The 11,614-nt window shown below is 49.1% G+C and overlaps 1 protein-coding gene across 3 annotated transcripts in view; it reads right to left on the reverse strand.

Annotated features, from left to right (window-relative positions):
- The window catches only part of PROSER2 (proline and serine rich 2), a 40,792-nt gene extending 34,481 nt beyond the window's left edge, over nucleotides 1-6,311 (reverse strand). Inside the window, exon 1 of one of the 3 annotated variants that reach the window (XM_041767086.1) lies at nucleotides 6,288-6,311. The gene's annotated coding sequence lies outside the window, so the exon portion shown is untranslated. Of the gene's footprint in view, nucleotides 1-5,884; nucleotides 5,961-6,122; nucleotides 6,265-6,287 lie in introns of those variants that run through there. The other 2 variants (XM_041767084.1, XM_041767088.1) reach the window with 2 other exon arrangements.
- Nucleotides 6,312-11,614: the final 5,303 nt, after the last annotated feature.

The following is an 11,614-nucleotide window of genomic DNA, read 5'->3' on the forward strand; positions in this document are numbered from 1 at the left end:
GGTACCACTCTGATTTTCCAGTATCTTGCCCCTGTTGACCCAGCTCCAACGTTACATTCTCCCTTAGATGTTCTGATGTTCTGAAGGAAAAGAATATCTCTGTCTTCTCCTCCCAAAAGAGAGCAATGGGCCTCTGCTATGAACATTTACTCTATCTCCTTCATGAGACCATGAATTTCTCAAAGGCAAGGACCACACCTTATCCATCTCTACATTCCTTTGTACCCACCATGGTAGGAACTTAAATGCTCACTAAAGCTCTTCAAATCCTCTGAATCTTTCCAGAAAAAAACCCAAGTGCACCAGTTTGTTAGGAAGCAATCGACCAAACTCAGCTGGGTAGTCCAGTGCAAAAGAGCACAAGCATCATTTTTCTCCCCACAAGACAGTGTAAACTGTGCAACACAAACTATTTTAAGTACACTCACAGATTTAGGTGTGTAAAAGAAAGCTGGTGTGAATCCTTAATTTGTAATCCTCAGTTTCAAGGTCTGAGTGGCCTGAGAAGTCATTTAGTCCTACTCCAACTTTCACAGACCAGGAAACCAGGTTCTAGAAACACGAAGTGGTGAGCCCGATGAAACATGGGGCAGCCTCCCTCACCTCCCAGCTGAGGGCTGCTCTTTTTCCTTATGCCAGGCTCTACTAATCTGTTAATTAAAAAAAAAAAAAAGGTATCTGCAGACATCAAAAAGAGAAGCATATACAGACTGGTATGTTTGTATTCCCAATGACTGGCTCAGTGCAAAAGTGCAATGCAGGTGGCCAGTCTACAAATATTGCTGAATGAACAAAGGAACAACCCAGGCCTTTGGAACAATAACTAACATAGGAAGAATATTAAATATTTTAAAGCACTAGTCAGACAATTAGTCTCCTAGGAGGAGCAGCAGAAGCCTGAAAAAGAAAGCAGGGGAAAAACCCCCAAAACAACAGAATGAAGGTTTGAAAAGGAACATTGTATACAAACCAAGCCCTATAAAAATAACTACTCTCACTCCCATGCAGGATTTTGGCAACATACACACTAACACAGAAGAGAATCGAGTCCTTGAATAGATATTTCTCCAAAGAAGCCCTCTAAGTGGCTAACAAGCACTTGAAACGATGTTCAACATGATTAGTCATGGGGGAAACCCTAATCAAAACCACAGTGAGATACCACTTCATGCTCACTAGGATGGCAATTTAAACGCACACACGCATGCATACAGACAATAACAAGTGTTGGCGGATGTGGAGAAGCTGGAACCCTCTACACATGGCTGGCGAGAATGTAAAATAGTGCAGCTGCTCTGGCAAACAGTCTGGTGATTCCTTGGTGGGTTATATACAGCATTGCTGTGTTACTCAGGAATTCTGCTCTTAGGTACAGACCCCCAAATTTATTTTTTTATTTTTTATGTTTTTTCAAAGATTTTATTTATTTATTTATGAGAGACACACAGAGAGAGGCAGAGACACAGGCAGAGGGAGAAGCAGGCTCCATGCAGGGAGCCCAACGGGGGACTCGATCCTGGGTCTCTAGGATCACTCCCTGGGCCGAAGGCAGGCGCCAAACCGCTGAGCCACCCGGGCCTCCCTAAGACCCCAAAATTTAAAACAAGTGTTCAAACAAAAACCTGTACATGGATGTTCATAGCAGCACTACTCACAACAGCCGAAAGGTAGAAACAACACAAATGTCTATGAACTGATAAATGGGTAAGCAAATTGTGGTCTATTGAGGAAATATTATTCAGGGACTTTAAAAAAGGGACTGAGCTGTGGCTCCGTCGGGTGAAGCGTCTGCCTTCTGCTCAGGTCATGATCTTAGGGTCCTGGGATCGAGCCCCGCATCAGGCTCCCTGCTCAGGGGCGTCTGCACCCCCTGCCCCCACTTGTGCTCTCTCTCTCTCTCTGTCTCAAATAAATAAATAAAGTATTTTAAAACAAATAAATAAAAAGCGATGAAATACTGATGCATGCTATCACATGGATGAATCCTTAAAAAAAAAAAAAGATTTTATTTATTTGAGAGAAAGAGAGAAAGCACAAATAGCGAGGAGGAGTAGAGGGAGAGGGAGAAGCAGGCCCCCCTTCCCCCACCCCATCTGGGGTCATGACCTGGGCTGAAGGCAGAGGCTCAAGCAACTGGGCCACCCAGGCACCCCCAGATGAATCCTGAGAGCACTGCTAAGTGAAAGAAGCCAGTCACCATACTGTATGATCCAATTTATATGCAATACCCAGAACAGAGAAATCCATAGAAAAAGAAAGCAGATTAGTGGTTGCCAGAGGCTGGAGTAGGAGGCTGGAGTCGAGGAAATGGAGAGTGACTCCTTAATGGGAATGGGGTTTCCCTTCAGGATGATGAAAAACTTCTGGAACCAGATAGTGGTGATGGTTGCACAACATTGTGAATGTCCTTTTTCCTTTTTTTTTTTTTTTTTAAACACTTTAAATATGTGCAGTTTACTGAATGTCAATTATACCCCAGTAAAGACTTAAAAGAAAATAAAAGTGATAGGAAAAAAAAAAATCAAGCCAAGATCCACAACAGCAACAATGAAAGGACCGCTTCTAGCTATATTAGATCAGGCAAAAGAGATTAAATAGATGAAAGTATGTAATAGTAAAAAGTTCAATTCCTATTAGGCCCTGTGTAGCTACCAAAATAAATTTACAAATGCGCACTGTTACATATTCACATACAAAGTTTCAATACACAGAGTCTCAGAATATTTTCTAGCTCAAAATACAAGGAGAGAGTGACAAATCCCCCATGATAATGTTATGTTTCCATATACAGATCTTCCTTGATTTATCTCATAGGGTGTCATCCTGATGAATCCATATTAGGTTGAAAACGCATTTCATACACATAACCTATCTAGCCTACCTTAAATGTACCCACAACACTCATATTAGCCTACGGTTGGGCAAAATCCTCTAATCCAGCGGGATGGGTGCAGGATGGGTGTCGGGACGGGTGGTCCCTCGTGGTCGCTGGCGGCCTGGAAGCTGTGGCTCACTGCCCAGCATCGAGAGAGGACTGAACCAGGACAAGATCTAACTTCAAAATCCTCAGGACAGTTTCTACTGAATGCCTATCACTTTCTCGCACCACTGGAAAGTCTACACATCATCAAGTGGGGGACCATCTGTACCTCTCTCAATTATTGGCCTGTTAAGCAGACACAAAGTTAGTGAAGAGTAATTCAATTAGTAAGGGTCATGGAATGGATATCTGCGGACCTCTACAGGAAAAAAAAAAATTAAAGCCTTCTCTAACACATAGGATGTGAATGTAGTTAATGCCACTGACATCCACTTAAAATGACAACTTTGAAGTTACATATGTTTTGCTCCGATTTAAAAAAAGATTCGAGTCTTCGCACTGCTAGCTCTTTAGAAATATCCAGCCTGAAGATCTGCATTCATAAGGCGCTATCACAGCTCTCTCCAACAAGGTGGAATGTTCTGCTCTCCACATTCCTCTGCCGCCAATCCTGACTGCATGGATTGTAAACCCAGCACCTACTTTCTTAAAATAGGTTTCAATACTGGTGCTGCGAGCCTGGGAGGGGGTGGGGTGGGGGGTGGGGACAAGGGCATTCATTGAGAGGCACAGCCTCCCGCTGGCTCTCCACGGACAGGGGCTACCAGCAGTGATTCCACTCTACTGACCCTGCTGTGCCAGAGCCTCTGTGGACAGAGGCTTCTCTGCAAGGGCCAGCAGAGTCCCTCGAAGATTCAAGAGGGACGGAGGAGCTGCGGTGCAGCAGGGCCAGGGCGGCGGACTCATCCTCCCGAGAGCACGCAGGCAGCTACGAAGCCGATGGAAACTGAAATGCAATGCTGCCCTTGAGCAAAGCAAAGAGCTCAAGTTCTGGGATGCTCCTAGGATTCCCTGGCACCTACCCCTGAGTGGCCTCCGTGCCCCTGGCGGCTGTCCCACAATCATGTAGATAAGAGGCACCTGAACTTCTCTTCCAGAGGCTCCCCTGTTCTTAGCTCGGCTCCACCCAAACCTTTCACCTTGCTCCCTTTAGGCTGCAAGGCTCCACTCTACCTCGCGTAGTTAGTTATTTGAGATGATCTTTAGAATCAACACAGGGTGCCAACTACAGACTCCTTAGGTGTCTGAGAACTTTGGAACTGGGGCCAGGTGTGTCTTCAGCTCCCATTGAAAGCTCACTTGATCTGCTTTTAATCAGTTTGGGCCATATGGCTGTTATCTAGATACGTCTGTGTGCCCAAAGATGAACTCAGTACTCGGCATGGTGAAGGTGGGGAGTCTCCAAAACCCCTGCATGAAGTAACCAGCACTCCGTGCCCGCACTAACGTAGGCAAGGGGGGACGTCACGGGGCCTGACACACCCACATCTTCTCAAGAGCAGGTCTCTCATCTTCCCAACCTTCTCAAAATGATTACTAGCCAATGTTGCTCTGATTTTGAGTAACACAGAAAATGTGTTACTTTTAGATGATCAGCATCCAAAATTTTCAAAGAAAAGCTCATTTGAAACGCTGCTACCAAGGAATCTACCCAGTCACTTAAAAGTGCCTATTATTGGCCTGGGCAAGAAAACGCACCGGATTCCATACATACACCGTCAAGTTTGGCAGGAGAGATTTTAGACAACTTCCGTCCTTCCCACCCAATCCCAAGTAAACAGGGCATTTGTTTGTATTTCCACATTGGCCTCATGAACGAAAATACCTCCTCCACCTAGAAAAACAATCTCTAACATTCAGGCATGGAATTTGAGGGCTAACTTTGTAGTGCATGGGTCCCAAGTATGCTGTGCGAAAGAAAGAAAGAAAGAAAGAAAGAAAGAAAGAAAGAAAGGAGAAAGAAAGAAAGAAAGAAAGAAAGAAAGAAAGAAAGAAAAAGAAAGAAAGAAAGAACAAAGAAAGAAAGAAAGAAAGAAAAAGAAGGTAGAAATGTGTCTTTAATAAACCTTTCTCCCGTGAGCATCTTTCTCAAGTTTACACTGACACCTGGCTTGGTGTTTCTGTATCTTTCAGAAATACAGATTTAAAGAAAAAACAAAAGTTCTCCATTAAAATTGGAACCAGAAGGACTTTTCTCCCTGCAACAGATCTGAACGTTTGTTTTACTCTCTTTGGAAGGGTGGTCGGGAGGGGGAGAGGCACCAAAAAAAGTTACTTTCCTTTGCTCACTGCTAAGTTTTGTACTCTATACCAACCATCCTGCCTGGCAAAGAGTTAAGAATTTTCTGAGGTTAGTTCCTGCGGTTTAAAAAAAAAAAAAAAAAAGTCCGATGCTTAAATTTAGACTCCGTAAAACAATACTGGGAAACTTTCAAAGCCTTGGAGAAATACTGGAATTTATCGTATTGCCTTTTGTTAAACTGCATCGCACGGGCCACTGTTTCTTCCCCCTTTTAAATCCCTCCCGGCCCCCGACTCGCTCCCGGCGGGTCCTGGGTCCCACCTGATCCGGCTACCTGCCGTGGTCGGGGGTGGGGCCGAAACTCCAGGGGTCACCTTGCACGGGACGCGAGTGTGACAGGTGGCTTAGGACAGCCCCCCCCCCCCCCCCGCAGCGCGCGGCGCGGACTCCGGGACCCGAGGGCCGCGGCGGCGACGCGGGCGACGAGTCTCCGCCGACTCCGGGGAGGGGCCGCGCGCCCGGGGAAGGTGTGGGGGGCACGGGGCACCCCGCAAGCCCCTGCGCCCGGAGTCACACACGCACCTCGGACCACCTCTCACCCCGCAGCAGGCCAACCTCCCAGCCGAAAGCGCCGCGGCCCCCCCACGCCCTCCCCGACCTGGGCGCACGCGAACCCCCGAACCCCCTAAGGAGGCGCCGGGCTCCCCGCGGGTGAAGGGAGGTCGCCGGCCGGAGACCGTCCCCCGCGCGGCGCGTCTTGCCTGAGCTCCGGGAGGCCGGGGGCGCGGCGGGGGAGCGAGGGGCGCGCAGCCGGGGCCGCCGCAGGCAGAGGGGCGCCCTCGGGGTCCGCCCGCCCAGCCCGAGCCCGAGCCCGAGCCCGAGCCCGAGCCTCCGCCCGCTGCAGACGCGGGCGCTCACCGACGTGCCAGGCGAGGCCCCGCTGCCAGGGCGCCCGCCCGCCGCTCCGACCCCGTCGGGGACCCGAGGGTGCCTACTCACCCGGAAGGAGCCCCCGCCGCGCCCGGGGGCCGCAGGTGCCCACGCGCAGTGCGCGACCCGGAGCCCTCGCGCCGCCTGCTGCCCGGGCCGCCCGCGCGCTCATGCCCGCCGCCGCGCGCTCACCCCCGCCCGCCGCGCGCTCACCCCGGTCCGCCGCGCGCTCACCTCGGTCCGCCGCGCGCTCACCCCCGCCCGCGCGCTCACCCCGGTCCGCCGCGCGCTCACCTCGGTCCGCCGCGCGCTCACCCCCGCCCGCGCGCTCACCTCGGTCCGCCGCGCGCTCACCCCCGCCCGCGCGCTCACCCCCGCCCGCGCGCTCACCTCGGTCCGCCGCGCGCTCACCCCCGCCCGCGCGCTCACCTCGGTCCGCCGCGCGCTCACACCCACCCGCGCGCTCACCCCCGCCCGCGCGCCCTCCTCCCCCACTCGCCGCGCTCCCGCTTCTGCGCGCTCACACCCGCCCGCGCGCTACCCCCCACCCCGGGCTCAGCCCCCTAAAAAGCACAGCGCGTGCCCCGGACCTGTAAAGGGACAGGCCGGGGATCCCCGGGTGGCGCAGGGGTTTAGCGCCTGCCTTTGGCCCTGGGCGTGATCCTGGAGACCCGGGATCGAGTCCCACGTCGGGCTCCCTGCATGGAGCCTGCTTCTCCCTCTGCCTGTGTCTCTGCCTCTCTCGGTGTCTCTCATGAATAACTAAACTAAACTAAACTAAAGATAAAGGGACAGGCCCGCCCCGCCGCCGCCTGGCCAGGCCCGCGGGCCGAGCCCCCCGCGCGCGGCGGAGCCCCAGGGTGAGCGTCTGCAGCTCGGCGGGAGGCGGGGCTCGTGCCCCCAGCAGCCCCCGGGGGCCCTCAGCTTTGACGGGTTATTTCATGTCGGGTGATGCGAACCCCGAGGACGGACGGAATTGTCGGCCTCGCAGAAGGCCTTTCACAGGCCCACGACTTCGCGGAGCCCGCGGCCCGAGCCCGGGAGCGAAACTCCAGGAGAAAAGCTCCTGCCGCCCCTGCCGCTCCTGCCAGCCGAGCGCCTGCTGGTCGCGCTGGAAATGCCGAGCGGGGTTGTTGGAAGCCGCCGGGCGGAGCGGGAGCGAGCGGGAGCCGCTGGCGCCGCGCTTCCTCGGGGCGGCGCTGCAGGGGAGGACGGAGGAGCCCGCGGTCACGGGGCTTGGGGGGACTCGGCTGGCAGGCGTCGCAACGCCTGAACCCCAGCGTGCGTGTGCCTGCGTCCCCCCAACGTGCGTCTGCCGTGTGTCCCCCCAACGTGCCATGTGCCGTGTGTCCCCCCAATGTGCATCTGCCGTGTGTCCCTCCAACGTGCCATGTGCCGTGTGTCCCCCCAATGTGCATCTGCCGTGTGTCCCTCCAACGTGCCATGTGCCATGTGCCATGTGTCCCCCCAACGTGCATGTGCGGTGTGTCCCCCCAACGTGTGTGTGCCATGTGTCCCCCCAACGTGCATGTGCCGTGTGTCCCCCCAACGTGCATGTGCGGTGTGTCCCCAACGTGTGTGTGCAGTGTGTCCCCCCAACGTGCATGTGCGGTGTGTCCCCCCCAACCTGCATGTGCCGTGTGTCCCCCAGCATGCCATGTGCAGTGTATCCCTCCAATGTGCATGTGCCGTGTGTCCCCCCAACGTGCATGTGCCATGTGCCTGTGTCCCCCAACGTGCATGTGCGTGTGTCCCCCAACGTATGGCATGTGTCCCCCCAACGTGCCATGTGCCATGTGCATGTGTCCCCCCAATGCCTGTGCGTGTCCAAGTGCGTGCCGTGTGTCCCCCAGCGTGCCATGTGCCAGTGTGTCCCCAGTGCCATGTGCTGTCCCAGTGCATGTGGTGTTCCCCCCAACGTGCATGTGCAGTGTCTGTGGTGTTGTCCCCCCAACGTGCATGTGCGGTGTGTCCCCCCCAACCTGCATGTGCCGTGTGTCCCCCAGCATGCCATGTGCAGTGTATCCCTCCAATGTGCCATGTGCCGTGTGTCCCCCCAATCGTGCATGTGCGGTGTGTCCCCAATGTGTGTGCAGTGTGTCCCCCCAATGTGCATGTGCGGTGTGTCCCCACCACAACCTGCATGTGCCGTGTGTCCCCCAGCATGCCATGTGCAGTGTATCCCCCAATGTGCCATGTGCCGTGTGTCCCCCCAATGTGCATGTGCAGTGTGTCCCCCCAACCTGCATGTGCCGTGTGTCCCCCCAACGCCATGTGCGGTGTGTCCCCAACGTGCCATGTGCAGTGTGCCCCCAACATGCCATGTGCGGTGTGTCCCCGTTTACAGAAAACTGAGGAAGGAAGTGGTTGGCAGCAGGGAAGGACAGTCATGGGCGGCGCTCCAGGCTGAGCCCTAATACCTTTGTCCTCCCCAGGAAGATATACCTGATGAAAGGAGGGAGACCTCTTTTGCACTAATAACACACTGGCCTCATCCAACTCCCTGCATCTTTAATTAATGTTTACAAAGCACTTTAATCTACCCAACAAGCTAGTTAATTAGGCCAGTATTATTATCCCTCTCTTTCTGAACCAAATCCAGGAAAGAATCAATACTGTCAGTCCTTAATCCTCCATGAATAATGGTCTAAGCTTTCCGCTGTTTATGTTTTTTTTTATTCCCAAATTGTGTCCCATATTGTGTTAAATACTAATGCATTTAGCATGAATGGGCTTACTACAAGTTAAAGAGTATTAAACACCCTTGGGTGAGGGAGGTAAAATAGGCATAGTCTTTAAGGATTTCAGGTAAAGAAAAAGACGTTTTGTCAAGGGCTTCTCAGATTTTTTCTTTCTTTTTATTGTTGCGCTTTTTGCTTGGTTGGGCTTTCATGACGTGTAACATATGTCTGGCTTAATTTTTAAAGTTTACTTAAAATTTCTGAATCACAAAAAAAAATTTCTGAGTCACACGGTATCTTTTGTGTAAAAGTTAAATTTTACTCAGTATCTTTTCTGACAGGTGAAGAAGAGGTAAGAAGGAAGAAATGGATGGAAGGAATTAGGAAGGAAGAAGGAGAAAAGAAAAAGGCAAGCAAACAAATGACCCCCAAACACCACCACCAAAAAACAGACAGAGAATGAACCGGGAAGAAAATGAGACAGGTTTCAACCAGGTGTCTCACACCCCAGAGCTCTGTGGGGGTTACAAACAGGTGAACCTTCCTCTGGGCTGGTGTGGATTAGCCAGGGCCCCAGAGTGACAACCCGAATACAGGCTGGCTTCCGGTCCCCACTGCACCCCTGTCTAGGCACCTTCGTGCTCACTGAATAACACAAAGGGACTAGAACAATAGGAAGGGAGGTAAGAAAACAAGAAATGGGTTAGAGGGGTGATTTAAAAATAGTTATGCATGAAAGTACTAGATGACGTCAAGGGAGGAAAAAAAAGAACAAAGAAACATCTGGAGGGTCTTTGTATCTACTATTGTTATTCCTTTAAAACCCATGGAATTTACAAAATTTTACTTTATAGTCACTGGGGTTTTTAATAAATGTCTTCTGAGGCTGCTCTTTGTTAAGAAAATCCTGGCAGTACATGACCCCTCAAATATGAGACAAATATTGTTACAAGCTTTGTGTAAATTAAAAACTTTAAACTAAAAAAAATTAAGCTAAACATACGTGTTTGTTTTATAAGAATAATTACCGTAGAACACTGGCTGGAGAAACTGCAGTATCTGCGAGGGCCACTAGAGGAGGCACACAGGAAAGAAGGGGTAGTAATTTGCCTGTTTTCTTTACCAAAACATGATAGCCTTGTAGAGCTGAAAGAGGAGATGTCAAAAGAAAGGATTCTACCTTATGCCTCTTGCACTCAGATGTGCGATTTTGAGCTGCTTATCTTTCTTGAGACGCAGTTCCTCATTTGTACAATGAGGCTACTAACCTCTACCCTGGGAGGCTAAAATAAAATAATATTTATTTATTTATTTATTTACTTGAGAGAGAAAGAGAGGGAGAGGGAGCAGGAGCAGGGGACAAGCAGATTCTCTGAACAGGGAGCCTGACACAGGGCTTGATTCCAGGACCCTGAGATCATGACCTGAGGTGAAGGCAGACGCTTAACCGACTGAGCCACCCCAGGTGCCCCCCTAAAACAAAATTATTTTAACGTTCATTTGAATAAATGGCAGATGAGAAGAGTTAAGAAAATTGTGAAAATCTAGAAAAATATGATAATTTGTGCTGTTTTTGATTGGAGCATAGTACAAGACCATAATTTATTTTTATTTATTTTTAAAGATTTATTTATTTATTCATGATAGACAGAGAGAGAGAGAGGGGCAGAGACACAGGCAGAGGGAGAAGCAGGCTCTATGCAGGGAGCCCGACATGGGACTCAATCCCGGGTCTCCAGGATCACATCCTGGGGAAAAGGCAGGCACTTGAACCGTAAGCCACCCGGGGATCCCCAAGACCATCATAATTTAAAAGTGTCACAATAGAACAGTAACAGATATTGAGTGACATAGGTAATAGAATGAAATCAGTAATCCAGAAAAAGATAGTGTTGACATTGTGTAAACTTTAAGATGTGATGAGAGTCATCTAAAATAAATGAAAAAGGGGCAGATTCTCAATAAATAGGCCTGAGAAAACTAGTAATTTGAAAAAAATACTCAATGTAAAGAAAGCTCTTACCTTTCCTTATATGCTAAAACGAAACTCAGATACATTAAAGAATTTTAGAACTAGGAGAAAACTTAGGCAAATATTTGTGTGACCTCAAGATGAGGGGAGAAAAGAAATGGAAAAATGGTAGATGAAGTGACCATTAGACTAGATTTCATAAAAAATTTAGATCCTGACAACTAAAAATATTGTGAACAAAATTTGCAAAGGAAAGAAAAAACCCTACAGAACTCTGCATAACAAACAACAACAACAACAACAACAAAAAGAACTCTGCATAACAAATCTGGCAGTTAATCTTATCCTCAATACAAGAATACCCGTAAGGTGATAAGAAACATTAATAACTTAATGGAAAAATTTCCTCAAAAAATGATTAGTAATTAGCTCTCTCCCTGTATGTTATATTTAAAGTGTCTGAACTACCTAGTAATTGAAAGAGTAAAAATTTAAAATAATACAGTATATATATATATATATATCAGAAATACCAGAAAATATTTTCTAAAATTCTAATATTCAATACTGACAGGAATACAATGAAATGGGAAATTTTATGTACTATTAGTGGGAGCATAAATTGACATAACTTAACCAGAAAGCAATTTTATAAAAATATTTCCCAGCTTTAAAATTGTTTATACACTTTGATCCTATAATCTATATCTAAGGAGTCTATAGAAATAGAAACAGGCACAAAGACTTGTGCATAAAGATATATACTGTCTCTTTTTTAGAATGTCAGAAAATTAGAAACGAATAAAGCATCCAAAATTAGAAATAAACTATCTTGCAGCTTTTTGAAATGAGGAATTTTTAGTGTCCACGAGAAAATATCTAAATATATGGTTAAGGGGAGAAAAAGA

This window comes from Vulpes lagopus, chromosome 8 (assembly GCF_018345385.1).
Source record: "Vulpes lagopus strain Blue_001 chromosome 8, ASM1834538v1, whole genome shotgun sequence".
Taxonomy (NCBI): domain Eukaryota; kingdom Metazoa; phylum Chordata; class Mammalia; order Carnivora; family Canidae; genus Vulpes; species Vulpes lagopus.